General features: G+C 42.3%; 2 protein-coding genes across 2 annotated transcripts in view; one reads left to right on the top strand and one right to left on the bottom strand.

Annotated features, from left to right (window-relative positions):
- Positions 1 to 24,990, bottom strand: part of SDR42E1 (short chain dehydrogenase/reductase family 42E, member 1) — a 63,120-nt gene that overhangs the window by 37,653 nt on the left and 477 nt on the right. The gene's annotated exons all lie outside the window — the stretch shown is intronic.
- The window catches only part of HSD17B2 (hydroxysteroid 17-beta dehydrogenase 2), a 92,756-nt gene that overhangs the window by 5,630 nt on the left and 62,136 nt on the right, over positions 1 to 24,990 (top strand). The window lies entirely within an intron of this gene.

The raw sequence follows: 24,990 nt of genomic DNA on the forward strand, positions 1-24,990 counted from the left end.
GAGCCATACAGCTATGGTTAATGCTGCAAGGGAAGAGGTCCCTGAGGTATATAGTAAGGAGTCAGTGCAGTCAGCAGTGAGCCTATAATCTAGCCAGTCTACCGAATTTTTTAAAACGAGCACACATCCAGTTTTATCATTCAGTTTAAACCTTATGAGCCCTGTACAGAGAAGCATAAAAAGGCATTGCTAACTCAGGTAATGTTGTAAAAGTTGGAATGGTGATTTTATTGACATTCTAAACTAAAAAATATTTTTTTAATTAAAAAGTATTTTAATGTTTCATTTATTTTTGAGTGACAGAATCCACGGCGGGCTCCAGGCTCAGGGATGTCAGTACGTAGCCCGACGTGGGGCTTGAACCTGTGAACCGTGAGATCATGAACTGAGCCTGAGTTGGACGCTTAACCCACTGAGCCACCCAGGGGCCCCTTGTTAGGCATTCTAGATGGCTTGTTTTGATTGATGGAATGAAAGTCTGCGCCCCCCACCCCCCAATGTACTGTAAGCTGTTTGAAGGCAGGAACCAGGTGTCTCTTATGACCATGTCCTTCTTTTCAGTCTCTGAGCACATTGCTAGAACCAATACAATGTCAACCAGTGAATGAGCCATCAGTGAACAAACCAATCTGGTGTAATGCACTCCCCCTTTTGTGGTCATTGGCCAGATACAATGGCATTGTCCCAATCTGCCCTCTTGCTTAGGCACTTCTTTTTGCTAGGGTCACCTGTGTAGAAAGGACAGAGTGACATGGCTGAGCTCTGGAGGACCCATTGTTCAGCAGTGACTTAATGGTTTGCTCCGGACAGGGCTTTGTGATGACTTAGTTCAGAGCCTGCTCCTGTTTAGCTAGGATGTGGCACAGACAGAACATCCTCTGGCCCTGACTGGGCTCTTGAAACTGCTCTCCCCAGGGTCCCTGTGTCCCAGTCACGAGAATGTGTTCTCCTCTAATCCTTTTCCCCTTCCTAACTTCTCTGGTTCCTGCCTTCCCGCCGACTCGGTCTGTCCTACCTCCTTCCCATTTCTATAGGTGCTTTTTTCCCCCTTATTGATGATTTCTTCGTAAATCTGTCTTCCTTGGTTTAGTCCCTAGATGCCAGCTGTCCCAGATTCCCAGATTCCCTCCATTCCCCATTAGGATCCCTTTACACCTCACACTTTCCAGCAGTCTCCATGAATGGCTCCCGTGCCACCTGTATTCGGGCAATGATCAGTCTCTGTGTCCTTCCCAGTCTTGGTTCCTGCACTCTGCAGCTCATACCCACTCCTTCCTCAGTATCTCCTCCTGGGTGTCCAAGAGCCCACCTGTCCCCAACTGCACTCGCAAACTATCCCTGAAATCCTGCCATCAGCCCAGAACTCCCTAATCTGTTGATGGTGCAATCACCACCCACCCATCTGCCCAAGTCAGAGAAGTCACAGCCACCTTTGAATCTTCCCATCAATCCACCCAAATCAGAAATCGGACTCATAACTGAGTCTCCTTGACTCTTTCTTTTCTTGCATCACCTCATCCAATGAGTCTTTTCTTCATCACTCAGTGACCTTTCACTGCCTTTGAATTTCTCCCTTCCTTACCATTCTACTGCCTCTCCCTGTGTTCAAAGCTTCTCAAGTGGGCTCTTAAACAGCATCTCTGTTGTTATCTCTGCCCCTCTTTTCTCTATCCTCATCCTGCAGCCAGAATCATGCCTTTCTAGAATACAAAGCTAACCAGTCCATGCTTCCCTGTTAAAATCCGTCTATTTCTCTATAAAGTCCAAATTTCTTGTGTGCAAAGGTTCTTGACAATGGAGGATATCATATGCTACCTCTCTACTCCCCAAGTTCCAAGGCAAGTTCTGGATACCTATTAGCGATTCTAAAAGTTGTAAGCTATCCAAGCACTGTACAAAAAAAAAAAAAAAAAAAAAAAAGTACATTTAAGATAGGTCAAGAGTTGCCAGGGAGGTAAAACCTGAGGTTTTCAGAGGATTCCAGGTACAAACAAGTTCTTATCTGAAAAAAATGATCAAAGATTATCTTTGTCTACACCCTCAAGGCCATAGCTGCCTTGTCCATTTGTTTATGTCAGTATCTAGATCTTAATTACTCTGCAGATTTCGGAATCCTCTGTTTATGCTCCTAAAGATGAACACTTTGTAGGTGGCATTCCTTTGCCCCATCATCCAACTTCTTGACTTAGGGGTTTGATGCTAGGCTCTCAGAGTCAGGAATTAGATTAGATCATAGGGTGTCCATATGTATGTGTGAGGACATGGTGTGGGAAAAATTTCTGAGGCAAGGCCAGAGGCATCAGGTTAATGGGTAGATGGTTCAGATAGTTCTGTTACACTGAGCCCGACAGAGATAAGCAGAGGACCTGGAATGAAAGAAATCAGTAAATCCAGTTCCCAAAGAAGACAAGATGGGAGCAAAGTAAGCAGGGAGCAATGATGGAGTGGAGTGGGGGAACATGTCCAGGTTGAATGATCCAGGGACCCCTGGGACTTTCATCCCAGCCACCATCATCGTCACAAAGTGGCATCTTCTCTTTAACACAGGATTCACTACATGCAATACTCTGGTGCTCCCTGACTCCCTCACATCATGAGATTCTTCTTCTGTGCTCAGAAACCCCAATTCCCATTGACTTTGTGCCATAAACAGAACATTGGAAAGATAGGTATCCACTGGAAAACAATTCTAAAATTCAAGAAGAGAAGCCATTAGGAACCTTGTGTTGAATTCCCTTTGTGTGCAAAGGACTCAAGGTCCTGGGCCAGAGGCATGTTAATTTGAGTCAGTGCCCAACATTGTCTTAGACTGAATAGAAAGAACCCAAATTCTACTTTTATGGGTCAGAGGCTCTGATAGGTCAGTTGAAACACTGGAAAAGGACTGGGTTTCATTGAATTCTATTCTAAAGACTTATGTCTACTAAAGTCCTGAGGCCTACAGAGTCAAAGCAAACCTGAGCATCATGAAGAAAGTGATTAGAAACAAAACCAAACTTATGTTTCTTTCTTAAAACAGAGCCATAACATATGGGCACCTACAGGTCTGGTCACTGTCATTTGGGGTGGGAAGTAGGGTGCAGTGGTTAAGACTATACACTCGAGACCGTGACTGATCTGGCTATCAACTCATACCTTGCCACTAACTAGCTTTCTGAACTAAGGTAAGTGAGTTGACCTCTCTGAACTTCAGTTTCCTTATCTGTAAAACAGAACTAATCATAAGACTGATCTCACTGGGATTATTGCCAGGATGGAATGAAACAACACACATAAAGGACCATTTGTAGGTGGTGATTCGCACTGAGCCAAACAGGGCAGCCTCAGGGTGCTGATCAGATAGTCAGAGGATAAGGTTGCTAAAAGAGCCCCCCAACTCTGGAAAGAGAAGAAAGAGAGTGCGCATGATTGCAACAGGCCCTGGAATATGAGATAGGAATTCACTTCCTTAGAATCCTCCCTTCCAACACCCACACCTTTTTGCACTTACAGTTTGAGAGAAGTTGTAGAATGAGCCACAGGAAGCGTGTGTCCACACACAGATAGTAAACCAGTAAGTCATCTTAGGGGGACATCGTTATAGGACAACAGTGTAGTGGGTAGGGTTCCACCGCATCCTGTTGCCCAGGCAGGGTTTGGTCACATGCAAGGGGTCTCCCGTACCCCACTCCACTCATTACAGGTCAGTTGTGATTCTGGGGAGGCGGGGGGAGAGGGGGGAAGGGGGAAAAACCTCCTGCTCTGCCACTGTGAGGTTTACACAACCAATCATCTCCCAGTGCTCTTTTCAGGATCATCCCTTTCATCCAGTGAGGTTATTTGAATAGTCTCAGTGATGGAAAGCCCACTACATTTTCAGGAAAACCATTCCACTCTTATACAATGCTAATAGTTATAAATATCTTCCTTCTAATGAGCCAAAATATGCCTCCTTGAAACATCCATCAATGCACTTAGTTCTGTCCTTGGAAGTCATGCAATCTAATTAAAACACTCTTTTGCATGATAGCTCTTGAAAAATGTGGATACTGTATCATATCATAGCCAAATCTGCTTTGAACTAAATCTCATTCCTTTTACCATTCCTCCCATGACTGGGTTTCCAGAACTTTCATTATTCTCCTCAGCTTTCTCTGGACCACTTCCAGTTTGTTGACATTCCTTTGAGATGTTGACTCAGACTTCACATCATGTACCATCTTGGTCTCTGGGCAACAAACCAGATGGGAGCTAATGAGGTGAAGTGAAATCAGAATAAGGTTCTTCATCAGATGTTATTGCTTTGTTTAGCAGGGTCGGTCGGTAACAACCCCTTTTCCCAGCTGAATTCTGAAATGATTGGGCTAGAGGAGCAAGGCAGGTAGAGATGGAGACATTGGCTCTATTCCTGAAAAAAAAAAGCATTGGAAAAGTGTCTTGGATGTGTGATGCTCCATGCCCACTCTAGGCAGAGATGAAAAGTCTTAAACCTCGCCCACAGGGTAGGATGTGGATTAGACAGCTTTGCCAGCAGAGCTCAATATTATAGATTTTGCCAGCCAGAAGGTCATGAGGAAGAGTGGAATGTTTCCATGTGACACTCTAGCCTCTGGAGTTCTCTCCTCTACTTCTCAGTCCTGATTGTTCTGAAGTGGTGAGTTTGCGAATTGCTCTGCATTGTCCTTTTGCCTCCTTGGCTAGAGAGAGAAGAGATCTTTGCATTGACTGATACATTCTTGTCCCGTTCTGTCAAACTCAGCAGATAATTTGCTCTACCTCTGCAGGGGAGAAGAGAGCAGGAGACAGAGGCCAGGAGTATCACACTGCTAGACATCTCTCCATATTGAAGGAAGTATAGGAAGTGGAGAAGTGTTCCCCCTAAGTTTAGGCTCTGGAAACCAGCTCTCTGTATGGAGGATGCTGTTTCAAAACTGCAATTTGTGTGACAGAGGTCCAGGGAGGTTTGACTGCAAACTTAAATGGAGTCAATGGTCAGCTATTTGCCCACAACTTCCTCCCCCCAATGCCTCCACCTTCCCCCAACAAAAATACATATACAAAGCTTCACTCTTAAGATGCACGATATCTTTTTTTAACATTTATTTATTTTTGAGAAAGAGAGAGAGAGAGAACGAGCAGGGGAGGGGCACAGTGAGAGACAGAGGATCCAAAGTGGGCTTTGCACTGTCATCAGAGAGCCTGATGTAGGGCTCAAACTCATGGACTGTGAGATGATGACCTGAGCCGAAGTCGGACGCTTAACCGACTGAGCCACCCAGGTGCCCCAAGATGCACAATATCTAAATGAGAGTATTAGACCATTCACTGGATCTGGGCCCTTGAATAAGCTGCTTCACTTCTCTGTGGCAAATTTTCCTCATTTATAAAATATGAATCATGATTGGTACCTCTTCTCAGGATTAAATAAGATTATGATATATATATATGCTGCATGGCACATAGTAGATGCTTCATGGAATATAATGACTTTTCCCTTTTCCTCATCTTGTCCTGTCTAATAATCCTCTTGGTAAGGAGACAAACAAAATAAGAGTTTGGTAGTTTTGCTTTCTGTACCATTCATGAATGCCACCTCACTGGCCTCGTTCAATGGTGCCCTACTCCTTTGTTCATTTGTGTTATGACCATTTGTTGACTGGCTAGTCCTCTTTTTGTGGTTAACTGGCTCCTGCAGGCCTGTCTAATCTGGGGTTTTGCCTACAGATGCTTTTCTTACAGGTGAGTAGGGCTTCTCTTATATTGAGACCCTTGGTTCTGTGTCATGTCTACCTAGGGTTCTTGCCCTGCTAAGCTCTGGCTTCATCTGAGAGCTCCCTCTATGACCACTTTGCCCTCTTGAATTTTCTCCCTTGATTTTTCTCAGCCTTGACCCTTCCTATGAGATGTCTTTTCAGTTTTTTATTGGATAGAGAGTCTTTGAGGGCATTGGGTTATGAAGATCTTGCGTTGGGCAAAATGTTTGGCAGCCACATGTTCTTCTGAGTCTCCATCCATGTATGAGACATGGTGGGGATTGCGGTGCTGAAAGTGATAAGGGTGTGTGACCCACCTGAGCTGTGGAGGGAGACACAGCTGCTTGTTTTCACAGTTCACGCTTCAATAACTGCTTGTTGATTGTCTATTGCATACACTTGATTTATATATTTGGGTTCTTTCAAGTTGGGGCATAAACATTTACAACTGTTAGTTCTTCTTGATAGATAGACCCCTTAATTATGATATAATGCCCTTCTTCATCTCTTGTTATAGTCTTTGGTTTAAAATCTCATTTGATATAAGTATGGCTGCTCCAGCTTTCTTTTGACATCTAGTAGCATGGTAGATGGTTCTCCATCCCCTCACTTTCAATCTGCAGGGGTTCTCAGGTCTAACATGAGTCTCTTATAGACAGCATATAGATGGATCTTGGTTTTTTGTCCATTCTGATACCCTATGTCTTTTGATAGGGGCATTTAGTCCATTTACATTCAGAGTGATTATTGAAAGATATGGATTTAGGGTGGGTCATTGTGTTCTCTGTAGGTTTCATTCTTTCTCATGCTTGTGGTGATGTCTCTGGTCCCTTGCAGGGTTCCACTCACAGAGTCCCCCTTAGAATCTCCTGCAGGGCTGGTTGAGTGATCATGAACTCCTTGACTTTTTGTTTGTCTAGGAAAACCCTTATCTCTCCTTCTATTCTGAATGACAGCTTTGCTGGATAAGAGATTCTTGGCTGCAGATTTTTCCTATTCAGTACATAGACTATTTCTTGCCTGACAACTTTCAGTGGACAGGTCTGTTACTACCCTCATGTGTCTCCCTTGTAGGTTAAGACCTGTTTGTCCCTAGCTGCTTTCAGAATTCTCTCTTTACCTTTGTATTTTGCCAGTTTCACTATGATATGTCATGGTGTTGGCCTGTTTGTGTTGACTGTGAAGGGAGTTCTCTGTGCCTCCTGGTATTGGCACACTTGAGATACAATGGGCAGTAAGGACAGACAAGGTCTCTGCTCTCATGAAGCTTAATTCTAGCAGAGGAAGACATAAAACAAACAAACAAACTAATAACTAGATAAGGTAACATCAGCACGGCAAGACTTTGATGGCATGGGTAATTATTCTACTGGGCTACTAAGAGCTACCTTTTATTAGGGGCTCCTAATGCCAGGCACCGTGACTAGTATTTCTGTGCCTAATTTCATTTAATTCTCAAAAGCACCAGATAAGGTCATTTTTTTTAAATATGAAAAGTTTTAAGTATTCAAAAAGTAGTAGGAATATTGACAACATGCTCAATATGCGTATTCTAGAACAACCATAATCAAGGGATGGATGAGATAATTTCTGTTACTATCTATCCTATTACTGTTACCAATCCCATTTAGAGATGAAGAAATCGAGGCTTTCGAGGGATCACATAACTAAGGTCTATACCATAAAATAAGTCAGCAGCAGTGCTAGAATTCAAATGCAGGCTATTCTATTCCTATTGTAATTCAAGGGATGACACAAGCAGTGAAGGCAAGGGGTGACAGGTATGCCCCCTGAGGGAAAGGGGCCATGACTGCCAAATATTTCAGACATGCGAAGCTGTCCCAAGTATCTTTGGCTTCCACATTCAGACCCAGGGTCCTGCAGTAAAGCTGTCTTTCAGCAATAAAAAGAGGACTCTATCACCCAGAGAGGCTCGCCTTGGCAGCTCCAGAGAACCCTAAGAACTGAACAACCAGGAACTTCCCCAGGGCTTCTCTCTAGTAGCAAAGCTATTATGTCTCCACTGAGAAGCCATTAGTGCCCTATGCAAAATGCCTTCCCATTGCTCTTAGAGTCAGTCAGTCATTGTTCAAATATTCCCAGCTGTGCCCTGGGGCTGTCACTTGGCTACCTCTAGGTTATTACTTCAAACTTACCTTGTGTGTTGTTGAGTTTTACAATGTTTTTGGTCGTGTAGGAAGGGGATGAGAATCCATTCATTCATTATTTCATGAATAATTCCTGAGCAGTCTGTGTCAGGTAATGGGAATACAGAGGCAAACAGCACACATCCATTACATTGAATAAACTTCCAGTGTAGTGGGGGAGACAGAAAGAAACCAGGATGTCACAAGGCAGTACGACATGTAAGAGTTCAGAGAAGTAGCAGAGAGGACAGAAGTCCACCCAAGAGTCTACAGCAGAGGCCATGGGTTTGGAGAACAATCAGTGAGTTATAGGGACTTTATGGTGGAAGATTCAGAGGACTTGTTGGCTCCTTGGATCTAGGTAGAGAAGAAGAGACTTTCCCACCCCTAATCTTCATCCAAGCCCTCTTGTAGTTCCTTTTGACCATCTTTCTGGCCAGATGAACTGTGAACTCCATGAAGGCAGCAATACATAAAGCATGGTGCTCACAACAGCCTCAAGGAATGAATTCATGAACCAATGAATGTAGAGAATAATTCCGAGGGTCTGAGAATGATTCTTACAACTAAGAGAAACAATGGCTTTTGAGACACTGAGGGGGAAGATGCTGACTTTGAAGAAAAGATAAAGCCTTTTGTTGGAGACGTGGTAAACTTGAGATGCCAAGGTTGTATCCAGGCAGAGATGTCCGAGAGAAAGAAGGTTAAAATCCAAGAAGGAACTCATGACTGGAGATACAACTAGGTTAGCCTTCCACATAGGTGGGATAAATGAAGATCTGGAAGCTAAAATGACCCATGAGAGAAAAGTATAGATAGAGATTAGGACAGGGAGCTGGGCAGTGGAGTCCACCCAAATCTACAGGATAGGAGGTGGGAGGTAGACCTGCAATGCTGTAGGGTTCCAAGGAAGAGAAAGTTTCCAAGAGAAAGAGTTATAAATGAGATTCAATATGGAGGAGAGACTGTAAGAGATGACAAGATATCTCTGGATTCAATGCCCTGGGAAGTACTGATTGAAAAGAATCGTTTCAGTAAAGGGTATGAGAAGGAGCCCCAGTGCAAGGACAATGAGGAGACGGTGTTAGTGGGAAACTATGGAGTTTTGAGAACACTGGTAGGAAAAGCAAGGAGCAGGATGGGAGATTAGCTCTAGGGAACAGTAAGATCAAAAGAAGAAATTTGGTTTCAACCTTCTGCATGTTGCTGTCCAGTTCTCCCAGCACCATTTGTTAAAGAGACTGTCTTTTTTCCATTGGATATTCTTTCCTGCTTTGTCAAAGATTAGTTGGCCATACTTTTGTGGGTCTAGTTCTGGGGTTTCTATTCTATTCCATTGGTCTATGTGTCTGTTTTTGTGCCAATACCATTCTGTCTTGATGATTACAGTTTTGTAGTAGAGGCTAAAGTCTGGGATTTTGATGCCTCCTGCTTTGGTCTTCTTCAAAATTACTTTGGCTATTCGGGGACTTTTGTGGTTCCATATGAATTTTAGGATTGCTTGTTCTAGCTTTAAGAAGAATGCTGGTGCAATTTTAATTGGGATTGCATTGAATGTGTAGATAGCTTTAGGTAGTATTGACATTTTGACAATATTTATTCTTCCAATCCATGAGCATGGAATGTTTTTCCATTTCTTTATATCTTCTTCAATTTCCTTCATAAGCTTTCTACAGTTTTCAGCATACAGATCTTTTACATCTTTGGTTAGATTTATTCCTAGGTATTTTATGCTTCTTGGTGCAATTGTGAATGGGATCAGTTTATTTGTCTTTCTGTTGCTTCATTATTAGTGTATAAGAATGCAACTGATTTTTGTACATTGATTTTGTATCCCGCAACTTTGCCGAATTCATGTGTCAGTTCTAGCAGATTTTTGGTGGAGTCTATTGGATTTTCCATGTATAATATCATGTCATCTGCAAAAAGTGAAAGCTTGACTTCATCTTTGCCAATTTTGATGCCTTTGATTTCCTTTTGTTGTCTGATTGCTGATGCTAGCACTTCCAACACTATGTTAAACAACAGGGGTGAGAGTGGACATCCCTGTCGTGTTCCTGATCTCAGGGAAAAAGCTCCCAGTTTTTCCCCATTGAGGATGATGTTAGCTGTGGGCTTTTCATAAATGGCTTTTATGATCTTTAAGTATGTTCCTTCTATCCCAACTTTCTCAAGGGTTTTTATTAAGAAAGGGTGCTGAATTTTGTCAAAGGCCTTTTCTGCATCGATTGACAGGATCATATGGTTCTTATCTTTTCTTTTATTAATGTGATGTATCATGTTGATTGATTTGCGAATGCTGAACCAGCCCTGCATCCCAGGAATGAATCCCACTTGATCATGGTGAATAATTCTTTTTATATGCTGTTGAGTTCAATTTGCTAGTATTTTATTGAGAATTTTTGCATCCATATTCATCAGGGATATTGGCCTGTAGTTCTCTTTTTTTACTGGGTCTCTGTCTGGTTTAGGAATCAAAGTAATACTGGCTTCATAGAATGAGTCTGGAAGTTTTCCTTCCTTTCTATTCTTTGGAATAGCTTGAGAAGGATAGGTATTATCTCTGCTTTAAATGTCTGGTAGAACTCCCCTGGGAAGCCATCTGGTCCTATACTCTTATTTGTTGGGAGATTTTTGATAATCGATTCAATTTCTTTGCTGGTTATGGGTCTGTTCAAGCTTTCTATTTCCTCTTGATTGAGTTTTGGAAGAGTGTGGGTGTTTAGGAATTTGTCCATTTCTTCCAGGTTGTCCAGTTTGTTGGCATACAGTTTTTCATAGTATTCCCTGATAATTGCTTGTATTTCTGAGGGATTGGTTGTAATAATTCCATTTTCATTCATGATTTTATCTATTTGGGTCATCTCCCTTTTCTTTTTGAGAAGCACGGCTAGAGGTTTATCAATTTTGTTTATTTTTTCAAAAAACCAACTCTTGGTTTCATTGATCTGCTCTACAGTTTTTTTTTAGATTGTATATTGTTTATTTCTGCTCTGATCTTTATTTCTTCTCTTCTGCTGGGTTTAGGGTGTCTTTGTTTTCTGCTTCTATTTCCTTTAGGTGTTCTGTTAGATTTTGTATTTGGGATTTTTCTTGTTTCTTGAGATAGGCCTGGATTGCAATCTATTTTCCTCTCAGGACTGCCTTCGCTGCGTCCCAAAGCGTTTGGATTATTGTATTTTCATTTTCGTTTGTTTCCATATATTTTTAAATTTCTTCTCTAATTGCCTGGTTGACCCATTCATTCTTTAGTAGGGTGTTCTTTAACCTCCATGCTTTTGGAGGTTTTCCAGATTTTTTCCTGTGGTTGATTTCAAGCTTCATAGCATTGTGGTCTGAAAGTATGCATGGTATGATCTCAATTCTTGTATATTTATGAAGGGCTGTTTTGTGACCCAGTATGTGATCTATCTTGGAGAATGTTCCATGTGCACTTGAGAAGAAAGTATATTCTGTTGCTTTGGGATGCAGAGTTCTAAATATATCTGTCAAGTCCATCTGATCCAATATATCATTCAGGGCCCTTGTTTCTTTATTGACCGTGTATCTAGATAATCTATCCATTGTTGTAAGTGGGGTGTTAAAGTCCCCTGAAATTACCACATTCTTATGAATAAGGTTGCTTATGTTTGTGAGTAATTGTTTGGAGGGTGGGTGATGGGTATTGAGGAGGGCACCTGTAGGGATGAGCACTGGATGTTGTATGGAAACCAATTTGACAATAAATTTCATATATTAAAAAAAAAAAAAGAAATTTGGGGGATGGAGAAAATTGGGGGAGTGATTTTGGAAGACCCAAAGGAAGACCTCAAGGAAGAAGACAACGACAGTACCAAAAGGATTGTGGCAGTCGACAAAGTTAGGAGGCTATTGTCCAAGGAATAAAGAAAAAGTAAAAGCCATGAGTATCTCAACTTTTGTTCTGGTTAGTTTACAAGACTAATATGTAAAACGATTGGTTAAAAAGGCAATTTACTTACATAGCAAATCTTTATAGTTTTTAATGCCTGTTACAGTTACAGGGTAGTTATGCGAAGAAAGTGAACTAAGGCATGCCAAATGCTTAACATGGCACCTGGCTACATATAGTACATACCCAGTGAATGCTTCTTAGGAAAATGGAGGGGACAAAAGACAATAAAGTAATCAGAGAAAGCATCACAGTGGAAATAATACCAACTATTTTGCAGGCTGGAACAGCTCATCTCCATGTTGGGCTGCTATCTCTCTATCCCTAACAAGTTAAATTAGATCTCTCCTATCGATGCCGTTTTCATCAGTTTCATCAACCTTTAGGAGTGTTTGTTTAATATCTTCTTCCTCCCAAAGCAGTAGTTTTCGACTGGGAGAAATTTTGCTTCCTAGGGGACATTTTAGTGTTGTCTGAAGAGATTTTTGGTTGCCTTAACTCAGAGGCATGGGAACATGCTATTGGCATCTAGTGGGTAGAAGCCAGGGATGCTGCTACACAACATAGAGTGCACAGGTCAGCCCACCGCAGAGAACTGTTTGATCTCAGATGCCAATACTGCTGAGTTGAAACACTCTGCCCTATAGACCAGGGGCCATATCATTCTCATAAATCATGGGATCCCAAATGCCAACTACAGAGCAAGTTTCATGATGGACACCCAATAATAATAAAAGGAAACAGGGTCTGAACTGGAGCTTACAGAATAGACCAGGTCAGAATGTATTTTCTTCCGCTTTGAGTGCATAGTGGTAGACGGTACATGAAGTTATTTGGAAAGAAAGTTCACAAAGGAGACTGTAAATATTCTAACCCCAAAGGGAAAGAAGAGATAAACAGCCTCGGGGCTTCACCAGGAGACTGACATTGCTGTAAACAAGAGAGTCACAGAACAAAAGGTCTGGAACCGCAGGTAACACAAGAACACCCAAGACTATGAGCAGTTCATTGTTTTGACAGATAGAATTCAGTCAACCACTGAAGCAGCAGAGATAGAATTTTAAATAGACACAAAATAGAGAGCATTTCTTTGGTAATGCACAAAGGTGAGACTCTTCAGCCCACCATGGGCTGCCATGCACACAGAGAAGGCTCCACCTTGGGAGTCTGGTGAATGCCAACCATCACGGTGCATTAGAATCACCTTGAAAGCACCCTGATGTGGGGCACCTTGGTGGCTCAGTCAGTTGAGCGTCAGACTTCAGCTTGGGTCATGATCTTACAGTCTGTGAGTTTGAGGCCCACATCGTTGGGCTCTGTGCTGACAGCTCACAGCCTGAAACCTGCTTCAGATTCTGTGTCTCCCTCTCTCTCTGCCTCTCTCTCTCTCTTAAAAATAAATAAACATTAAAAATAAATAAGGCATCCTGATGTTTGGGAACCAGCTCCCAGAGCTCTGGGATCTAAGATGTGTGTCTTGAGCACTGATGTTTTTTCGAGCGTCCCCATCCCTGGTGAAGCTAAAGTATAGCTCTACGTTGAGAACGAACTACAGCACAAAGCCTTATGTAAGCAATTCCTTCAACACCTTATGTACCCAATTCCACTGAGGGTCTCAGAATTTACGTGTCTGAAACTGAGCTCTTGATTTGGGTCCCCTCCTACTTCGTGTTGCTGGTGAGCCGCACCACCCAGCACCCCGCTGAGACCAGAATCTCTGAGAGTCTCTGTTAATCCCTGTTTCTCCTCCTTCTATCTGCAAATCCAATTCATTCCTGGCACTGTCACTGGCATTTTCAGAAGGCATCTTGACAGAGCCAGTGCTCTCCTTGTCCATGGTCTCTGCGCCAAAGCTGCCGTTGTTTCTTCCTGGGATTCCACTCTTGCCCCTCCAATCCATTCTCTGAGAGGTAGCCAGAGAGCCCCTCTCTTATTTAAGACCCACCAAAGGCTTTCCACTGTAGGGAATACAAGCCCAAACTTCTGCCCAAGACCAGAAGCCCTGCATGATCTGGACTCTCTCATACCACCCCTCTCTCCTGTACTCATCAGCTTGAAACATCAAGCTTTTCCTGGCATTATAGCCTTTGCTGTTTATTTCACCTGGAATGCTTGGGTGGGGAGCCCCTTTACAGGGCTGGCTTCTTTCTTTTCATGTGTTAGCCTAAATCAGTCTCAGTCTTGGAACCATACACATTTTAGGCCAAAGAATTCTTTTTTTTGCTGGGACTGTCCCGTGTATTGTAGAATGTTTAGAAGCATACATGGCCTCTATCACTAGATGCTAGTAGCATCTCACTCCTCAGTTGTGACAACCAAAAATGTCTCCAGACATTGTCAGGTGTCCCATGGGAACAAAATCATTGGCTAGTTGAAACACTACTGGTTTAAATATTACCTTCTTCTTCTACTATTTTTAAATATTTATTTATTTTGAGAGAGAGAGAGAGAGAGAGAGAGAGAGAGAGTGCTCAAGAGCAGGGAGGAGGCAAAAAGAGAGAGAGAGAGAGGGAGAGAGAGAGAATCCCAAGCAGGATCTGCACTGTCAGTGCAGAGCTCACCTTGGGGCCTAATTCCACAAATCCTGAGATCACGACCTGATTGGCAATCAAGACTCAGATATCTAATCGAATGAACCACCCAGGTGCCCCTAAATATTACCTTCTTGAGGAGGTGTTCCCTGGTGTCCAGGCTTTAAGCCTCCAGTTGGTATTCTCAATCTCCATATCTTATTTATACTTTTATAACATTTTCCTCATCTTGAAATTAAATATACACTTATTTATCTAATAAGTGTCTAGTAACTATCTCAGCCAATGACCTCTGTAGAGTATAACCAGGAGTCAAGGTGTATCCAATGCTTTAATGACAGAACCATGGCTAGTCTGCGGAGACAATTCTTATGGGGCTTCTCCTTTATGACCAATCCCAAGTCCCTCCTTGGTGGGTCATGGTGCTGGAGAAGCCGAGGCTCTCGTCTTGTAGGTCCATGCTCAGGTGGGAATTCTGGATTCTTGCAGAAAACTAGGAAGCTAGGCCAACATCTTCTTACCTCTCTGTTTCCTCCTTTTCCAGGCTTTGGCCAGAAAAGGTAATCTTCATGTCTTCAAAATGGTTCTAGCAAAGAGCTCTCATGAGTAGAGTTGACAATGAGTTCCAGCTTACTGAAAGCATTAGGAGGCACCCCTGTGAGGTATCCTATCTGCTCAGAAACCCCCTAGGCGAGGCTAGCCCTAGGGTGTCCACTTCCCTTGGAACTGACTCTTTCCACTTCCATCAGGCAAAGCTGGGCTGTGAATCTAGGTCTTGTCTGTCCCTCTATTTTCATCCTTAAAATCCATATTTCAGGGGAAAAGCATCCTTTCCCCCAGCCTGGGCAGGATTGGGCTGTCCACCCCCAAAAGAAACCCATAACCATTAGCAGATTACCCTATTCTTAAAATGTTAGTAATTCAGCCAACCTGACTTCTCAAACTCCTCTGATATACTGTTCCCCATTCCCACTCTACCTTGCCTCTTTGGGGAAATCTTCCTTTTTCCTTCCACACTGGTGTCTTTAGCAGGAAGGGAATACTATATGGCAGTACTGCCCAATAGGAACATAATGCAAGCCACAGACCATATGTGGTAGAGAAGGGGTAGTACCCTCTACAATGTCCTAGGGCTGCTGTAACAGAGGAGCACAAGCAACAGAACAGTGGGTTTAATTGTTTTATAGTTCTGAAGCCATAAGTCCAAAATCAAGGTGTCAGCAGGGCTTCTTTCTATCTGAAGCCTCTAGAAGAGGATACTTCCTTGTCTCTTCCACCAGTTTCTAGTGGCCCCCAGTGATTTCTGGCTTGTGTTAACATCACCCCAATCTCTGCTTCCATCTTCCTATGGCCACCTTCCCTTCATGTCTACATCCATATTTCCCTCTTCTTATAAGAACACCAGTCATATTGGATTAAGGGCTCACCTGACTTCACTATGACCTCATCTTAGCAAATTCCATCTGTAACTACCCCATGCTCAAATAAGGTCACATTTTGAGGCAGTGGAGAATAGGACTTCAACATATCTTTTGTGGGGGGAACACAGTTAACTTATAACATCTCCCAAACCAAAGCAGGGTCCCATTTCCAGAAGAAGAGATGATGGAAAGGGAGTTGTGCTGGTTGTGGGTGAATCCATATCGCACCCTCCATTCCCCATTCATCTTCTGCTCTCAGCTCTCAATCCTGGAGGATGACTCCAGCTAATGGAGAGCATGGGACAGAGGCTGTAGGAAGGGAGAAGTGTGAACTCAGATTACTCCCTCTGGCACCTCCCTGCAGAGTCACTGTTGGGCTGCCCAACTCCCTTGCCTGAAGGTCACTGTTTACCTTTTTTAGATACCAGTAACTCCCCTTCTAGTAATCCCCCTTTGTTCCTTTAAGCCTAGGAAAGGATATCCTAACTTTTTATGTGCCCAGGTGTACTCTAACCTTTCCCACACCCTTTACTGAATATTCTTGCAATCACCCAATTTGCCATTTCTTGGCTCTAGGGTGATAGCAAGACTGACTGATGCACCAGGAAAAAGAGCAGATGTCTACTACATTTCTAAGAATGTTCATTCTACTGCACCTTCCTCATTAAAGATACTTTACTAAATGACAGGTCTTGGTCATGACTTCTGGTTCTCAGTGTTCCTTTAGCAGGAACAGTTCCTTTAGTGCTGCATTGTCATAACTCTTTAATTAAAGGTTCTTTCTAAGAACTTGTTTTCCTAACAGCAGAGGTACAGAAGTCAATGGAAGGAGCTCATAAAGCTCCATGCAGATCAGGGAGTTAGTGTACCTGGACTGTAGGGAAAAGAAGCCAAACCAAAAAGTATTAACAGCAGGGGCAATTTGGAAAAGGCACACATTCCCCCGGCTAAGATGAATACACCCCTTGTGTGGCGTTGACAGAGGAGTTAAGAGGTCACTGAAATCATTACCATTTTTCATTCTCCTGAGTTAAAGACAACAATGACAGAGACTGCCAACTAAGACAATTACCAGCATAACCAATAAGAAGTTTACCAGGATTGGGAAATTCTGCAGTGCCAGCCATGAACTCTGAGCTCCCCACTAGACGTAAGCTCCTTGAGGGCAGGGACTGGGTCCCTGTTGGTCACCATTCCATTCCTAGTACCAAGCCAAATGCAGGATAGAGAGAAACTGAGTGAATTAATAAGTGAGGCACTTTGGTTGGGGCTGGCTTCTGAAGATGTTCTAAATCAACTCTGAGACTCTGTGTAGAGAATTCTCTCCCGTGTGTGTTGTTGCCCCTGGAGAGGAAGCTTCACCTCAGGTTGCTGCTAGATATGGAGAGTGCTCAATGGGCAGAGTCAACAAGGGAGGTTCTAACCTAGAACACATAACTATAGATAGAAGTTTGCATTTTGATTTAAATAGCTGTTCCTAATACTCAAAGTGACTCAGGTATCATTGCAAGTCACTTTGTCCCATTAGTCTCCAAATATCATCTGCTTGAGTCCCTATCACATATGCCATGAGAGGCTCATTGGTGCCCTCACAACATGTTTGCAAATTCCCAATCTCATTTTCCTTCAAGTCATTTCTGACTGATTTTTAGTAAAGGTGATTTCTGGTTCCTTCCCTACTGTCAGCCAAAACATGTACATGTTTTTCCCTACTTACTCTACACACACACACACACACACACACACACACACACACACTACATACTGATCAGCTGAAAGTAGTAAGCTTTCCAGAAAATTCAAGGGTCTTCTGTTACATCAGATTCTGTAGGTATTACACTGCCCTATTCTTTCCTGTATCTTAATTTTATTGAGCTGTAATTCACATACCATGAAATTCACCCTTTAAAATGTACAATCCGGTAGTTTTTAGTGTATTCATAAGGTAATGCAACCAAATTTTCATCACCCCCAAAAGAAACCCATAACCATTAGCAGATTACCCTATTCTTAAAATGTCAGTAATTCGGCCAATCTGACTTTCAAACTCCCCTGATATACTGTTCCCCATTCCCAGTCTACATTGCCTCTTTGGGGAAATCTTTCTTTTTCCTTCCACACTGGTGTCTTTAGTGGGAAGGGAATACTATATGGCAGTGCTGTCCAATAGGACCATAATGCAAGCCACAGGAGTTATTTTTTTTTTTTAACTTTTTTTAATGTCTATTTCTGAGACAGAGAGAGACAGAGCATGAGTGGGGGAAGGGCAGAGAGAGGGGGAAACACAGAATCAGAAGCAGTCTCCAGGCTCTGAGCTGTCAGCACAGAGCTGGACGTGGGGCTCAAACTCACAAGCTATGAGATCATGACCTGAGCCAAAGTTGGACGCTCAACCGACTGAGCCACCCAGGTGCCCCAAGCCACAGAAGTTATTTAAAATTTTCTAGTAGTCGCATTTTAAAAAGTAAAAAAGGTAAAATTACTTTCAATTGTATATTTTATATAACACAATCTATCCAAAATATATTTCAACACATAATCAGTATACAAGTTCATAATGGGGTATTTTTCACTGTACTAAATTTTTGATGATTTGTTTGTATGTTGCTTCCTTATGGAAGTCTTCCACAATCCGCCTCTTCCCTGCCACCTTGATTATTCATCACGACAATTGTTTCCCTTTGCATAGTTCCTTTAGTACCATTTACCACAATTCATGATTTTCTTTTTTACATCATGCACATACTACTGTCTGTATCCCACACTAGACTGCAAATTTTTGAGGATGATGCTATAGACTGAATTGTGATCCCCCTCAAAATTCATATGTTGAAGCCCTAACCCCCAATGAGGTGGTATTTGGAGGTGGGGCCTTTGGGAGGTAATTAGGTTTAGATGAGATCATGAAGGCAAGGCCTTGATGATAGGATCAATATCCTTATTAGAAGAAATACCAGAGGGTCCTCTCTCTCTCTCTCTCTCTCTCCATCTCTCTGCCATACAAGGAGGTTGTGAGGCCAGCAAGATAGCTCTTACCAGAATGTGTCCTAGCTGGCACGCTGGTCTCTAATTTCTGGCCTCAAGAACTGTGGGAGAATGGATTTCTGTTGTTTAAGCCACCCAGTCTTACAGATAGCCATAAGATGCAGATTGTCTCATGGCTGTGGTTTAGGCAATAAATGCTAAAGCTCAGTTCTCTTGTCTGTGAAATAGGGATAAACAAATGGACACTAGAAGTCATTTATTCACTCAGCAGGTAGAGTGTCCAGTGCATGCCAGGCACTGTCCTAGGTGCTGGAGGTTAAACAGATCACAGAGCAAAGTTCTTGCCCTCACCAAGTTTGCATTCTATTGGGGGAAACAAATATCTAGAAATTAATGGGCCAACACGTAAGACAATGTCAGGTAATGGTAGGAACAATGAAGAAAAATACCACGATGTCTTAGATGAGGTGGTTAGCACAGCATCCCAAATAGAAGTGCTCAATAAAGAGTAGCCTTTTATACTACTCTTATTATTTGAGGTGTGATTTGCTACAGTATCTAAAGTGATCCTTTTACAATCTAAGTTAGTTGAAATCATTTCTTTGTTCAAAATTTTTTTTTTGTTCAAATGTTCTAATGACATCTCATCACACTTAGAATAAAAACCACTGTCTTCACCATGATTTGCAGTACCTTGGATCTGTTGACAATGGGGCTGGATGCTTCTTTTTTTGTGGCTGTCCTATGTGTTGTAGGATGTTAAGCAGCATCCTTAGACTCTATGCACTGGATGCCGGGAGCAACCACCCAACTGTGACAACCAAAAATGTCTCCAGATACCATTCAATGTCCCCTGGGGACAAAATCACCCCATTTGATAGCCCTGAGCTTACAGCTAGCTTGAACTACTGCTCTGATTTACTTCCCACTGTTCTCTTTTTACTTACCCTTCTCTGGCCAAAATGGCTTCCTTGTTCCTTCCCCAACACTCTGCCCTGTCTGAGAGCCTTTGTCTCTGCTCTTTCCTCTGCCTGGTGCACCCTTCCCCTGGAATATCTGTTCAACTGCTCCCTGCTCAGTGTGGCTTTGCCTGACTTCCATAAAGAATATGGCATTTTCCTCCCCAGTCACTATTCTGCTTCATAACACCCATCACCACTTGACACCATATGCATTTGTTTGTTTACTGAATATGCCCCATCTTCCTCTGCAATGTAAGTTCCACAGGATAGGGACTTGGATGGTTTTAGGTACTGCTGTACCCCCATGATCTAAAAGAGTGTGTAGCACATAGCAGGCACTTAATGAATATATGTTGAAGGAATGAATTAATGCATGAGTGTATGACTCTTAGAAGGCTAGGAAAGAACGCACAGGATAGAAAAAGCAGGACATAGCTGAGATGATGAAGAAACCAGCCCAACTGGAATAAAAGTAGGTCTGAAAGTTGGGCTTGTTTGGGTGTGAACAAATTCAATTATTGTTGAAATCCAGGCTGCGTACTTGATCCATTACCTATCAGACAAGTAGGAGCCAGAGTAGTTTCATGAGTAAGAGAACAATGTGGTAAGGATGGAGTAGAGACTAGAAGCCTGAGTCCAACTGGAAAACAATTCAATGAAAGCCTGGATCCAACTAGAAATTAACATGATGTTTTGTGTGTGGACAGAGGTGGCACATAGGTTTTCTCTCCTGTGCCATCTTTGCTTGGTTAGGAATGTTGGGGTGAGTAGGTTCTGAGGGTGAGAGTGCTTTGATTTAACAATGTCTGTGGTGGTATTGGAAGGATGTGGCAGCAGAGGCATCAAGGGTCTGCCATCCCTGTTGGAAGAAACTACGTCAATGGCACTGATTGTTATTGAAACAGAAAAGAGGGGAGCCCCGGTGGCTCAGTCAGTTAAGTGTCTGACTTCCACTCAGGTCATGATCTCTCGGTTCAGGAGTTTAAGCCCTGCGTTGGGCTCTGTGCCAACAGCTCAGAGCGTGGAGCCTGCTTTGGATTCTGTGTCTCCATCTTTCTCCGTCCCTCCCCAACTTGTGTGCACACGCTCTCTCTCTCACTCTTGTTCTTAAAAATAAACATAAAAATAAAAAAGAAACAGAAATCAGAGAAGTGTAAATCAGGGCTCTCTTGGATTTCCGCACGGTATTTTAGACAAATTTCACAGGTAGTGTCTTGTATCATTATGTGTTAGGAGCTGCCAGATGAGATTTGGGCTCTATGTTGGCAAGAGTGTCATCCTGTCAGTCAAGAAACACCTTCCCTGTGAAAGAGACCCAGAGAGACATTATTAAGGCAGCACTTTGAAGATGAAACTATAGATAATGATAGGGAGGAGGAACGAAGCCACCTCAAGATAATGGGGCAATTTAGCTATGTCTCTAGGTAGTTTTCCTTTCTTTGTGTTATGTTACTCTTAAGTAAATTTACTTTTTATGTGGTAGCGTGGGGTGTTTTTTATGTAGTTGCTTAACATGTTTTTACAAGTGTAACTTTGCTTGTAACCTTCCTTGTGAAATATAGAGATGGAACCTTTAACAAAAAAAATTCCACTAGCAAAACCACATGAAAACAGGAGAATGAGCAAAAGACTCCAGCCTCAAAAAAGATGAATGTATGATTCCCTTTATTTAAGGTAAAAATCAGGCACAACTGACCTATGCTGTTAGACATCAGAATAGTGGCAACCTTTGGGGTGGAGATGACTGGAAGGGGACACAGGGAGGGTTCTGGTGAGCTGGTAATGTTCTGTTTCCTGATCTGGGTGCTAACTGCATGAATGGATTCACTCTGTGAAAATTCATCAAAGTGTACACATAAAAGTAAAAAAAAAAAAATACTTAAGAAATTTCCTCTATAATGTACATAGAAGATGGATAGTCTCAAAACAGTTATTGCCTTAAATAACTCCATGAGGTGAAACATACACTAGTTATTGATTTATAAAGATTGACCATATTCAGATGAAACATGATGAAGAGGAAAACAAAAAACAAAACAAAAACAAATGTGTGCTGTAGAATCTTATGATTCTAACTGCACCTCTGCTCTTGTTAGTTGAATGATTGTGGAAACTTTATATTCTTTGAAGATTGGTTTCCTCATCTTGAAAACAGGCGTAAGAAGAGGGGTGCCTGAGTGCCTCAGTCAGTTAAGCGTCCAACCCTTGATTTCAGCTCAGGTCATGATCTCATGGTTTGTGGATTCGAGCCCCACATCAGGTTCTGTGCTAACCTTGTAGAGCCTGCTTCAGATTCTCTGTATCCCTCTCTCTCTGCCCCTTCCCCACTTGCTCTCTCTCAAAAATAAACATTTAAAAACAATAAAAAATAAAATATGAATAAAAAGATATACTTTTACAGAAGCCAACTGAAAGAACTCCAAATGGCCAAAGTTGAAATAATGTGAGCAATAAAATGGTACTGGATTATAACCCAAGGTATAAAATGAATATCCATAAGCCCATAATGATATAAATAAATGATCAAATAAATCAATAAATGAGGGAGAAAAGACAAATCTCCCATGCAGAAAAATTCCAAGTAATTTACATAGATACTTCATTCTAAAAGAAGGGAAGATAGCTGCTTACTCCTTAAGTGTGAGCTATGCACAGACTTCCTTCCCGATGGCACAGTACAGAAAGGGAAAAGAGAGGAACTTTACAGTGAAGAAACCTGAGAACATTACTTCGCTCAGGTCACCAAGGATAACATCAACAGTCACAAGTCCTGCTGATAGCGTACTCTTCATATGATGTGATGAAAGGCACTTTACCTCTGTGATCTCCTTCCCCAAACCCATAATCCTAGGCTAATCGTGAGAAAAACATCAGACAAATTCCAGGAAAGGGGTATCCTACAACACACCTGACCAGTACTCTTTAAAACCATCAAAGATACCAAAGACGAAAAAAGGCTGAGAAACTGCCACGGCCAAGAGAAACCTAAGGAGACAGGACCACTAAAAATGTAATGTGGTGTACTGGATGGGAACAGAAGAAGGACATTAAGTAAAAAGTTAAGGAAATCTGAATAAATATGGAATTTAGTGAATTGTAATGTATCCATATCGGTTCATTAATTATAGAAAATGTCACATACTAATCTAAGATGTTAATGATGGGGGGAAACTGTATGCAGGATATGTGGGAATTCTATACAGTCTTCCTTATTTTTCTACAAATCTAACTGTTCTAGAAAATTTAAATTATTTTTTTTAAAAAGGCTGACTTTAATCTTGAGATCTTAGGCATGAAATAAGATAACATATAAATATAAGGCTCTCAAACCTTTGGGACCTAGTTCCCTTAGACAGGCAAAATTCCTTAGGGCCTGCCCACCACACCCATTTCTGCACCAACTTTTTGTTTCCTATATGCCCTAGGGGCAAAACATATTTATGGCAACCAGATCTTGATAGAATGCTGGGTTAAGAGCCATTTGTATACTCTAATTTCATATGTGAATATAAAATTTGAGAAGCCTCTAATAAGTTAGTGCATGTAAAAAAAAAAATGAATGGATGAAAATGGTCATTAAAAAATGATCTGAATTTGGTGGGGCAGGGGGAGGGATCTGTTTGTGGCCCATCAGTGCACCATTGGCTATACTTAGAGAATTTATTTTTATTTTATTTATTATTATTTTTTTAGGAACAGAGAGAGAGAGAGCACAAGCAGGGGAGAGGGGCAGAGAGAGAGAGAGAGAGAGAGAGAGAGAGAATCTTAAGCAGGCTCTTGCTCACTATGGTGCTCTACATGGGGCTCAATCCCACAACGTTGGATCATGACATGAGCCAAAATCAAGAGTCGGATGCTCACCTGACTGAGCCATCCAGGCACCCCTGGGAGATTTTTTTAAAGTTTTTTTTTTTAAGCTTATTTTGAGAGAGAGGAAGAGAGAGAAGGAGAGAGAGAATCACAAGCAGGCTCCACACTGCCAACGTGGGGCCCGATGTGGGACTTGAACCCAGAAACTGTGAGATCATGACCTGAGCCAAAAGCAAGAGTTGGACGCTCAACTGACTGAGCCACCCAGGCGCCCCTTGGAGAATGTTTTTTTTTTTTTTAATCATTGCCTACCTATTGCATGTCATACATGGTGATAGCATATGAATATGAGAAGAGTTGCCATGCATAAATCGTCACTTCATATTCCACTAAGGGAATTTTTAAAAAAGCAATTCAATCAACAAATATGATAATGTTCAAATTGAAGAAAATGACCAAAAGGCTGAGAAAAAGAATAATATGGTGTGAGATTTGGGATTGCAGAATGGTGTGGGTTGACTCCCCTGGGAAGCAGACTCTGAGGCAGAGTTGAGCACGCGAGGCGTTTCTTAAGGAGCATCCTAGAATGTGCACCTCTGGGGAGGAGAGAAGGAAGCAAGGTTCTCAGCCCCTTGGGGAGCTCTAGCACTGAAATGACCCTTCAGATTTCTCCCAGGTTGGGCTGTAATGACCAGACCTGTGTTTATGCTTTTGCATGGATCAATTGTAGAATGGGGACCACACTGGGGAGGGTGGCTCTCTGTAGCTGAGACAATTGCTGGAGGAGCTGACTTCTTCTTCTTCTTTTTTAAATGTTTATTTATTTTTGAGAGAGAGAGACAGAGAGAGAGAGACAGAGACAGAGCATGAGCAGGGGAGAGGCAGAGAGAGAGGGAGACACAGAATCTGAAGCAGGCTCCAGGCTCCAAGGTGTCAGCCCAGAGCCCGACACAGGGCTTGAACTCACAAACTGTGAGATCATGAGCTGAACCAAAATCAGACACTCAACGGACACTCAACTGACTGAGCCACCCAAGCGCCCCTCAAGGAGCTGACTTCTGAAGGATGTCTGCCAACAAAACTCTGTTTCTGGGGCAAGTTTTTCTTGAAGGGAATCTGGGTGGCACATCATAGGAACATCCACCAGAAGAGCGAGGGGACATCTACTTTAAACACAATAGTCAGGAAGGTCTCTCTGAGGTGGTGATATTTCAGTGAAGGCCGGGAGGATGAGAATGACCCAACAAGGCAAAAACAAAATGAAAAAGATGAGGAAGTATTACATGTGTGAAGGTCCTGAGGTAGGAAAAAATGTAGTGTGGATACCTCAGATATGAGCCATCAGGCGCCAAGCTAATATTCTTTTTCTTCCCTGAGGCACATCTTTTCTAAGTTCCTGAAAATGAACTGCAGGTTCCCTCAGCTGCTTCATGTTTCCAGTGGTGTGCTGGGGTCCGCTTCTACCAGCTTTAGAGAGACTATTGTTGAACAC

This window comes from Herpailurus yagouaroundi, unplaced genomic scaffold, assembly GCF_014898765.1.
Source record: "Herpailurus yagouaroundi ecotype Mexico unplaced genomic scaffold, PumYag 190, whole genome shotgun sequence".
NCBI lineage: Eukaryota > Metazoa > Chordata > Mammalia > Carnivora > Felidae > Herpailurus > Herpailurus yagouaroundi.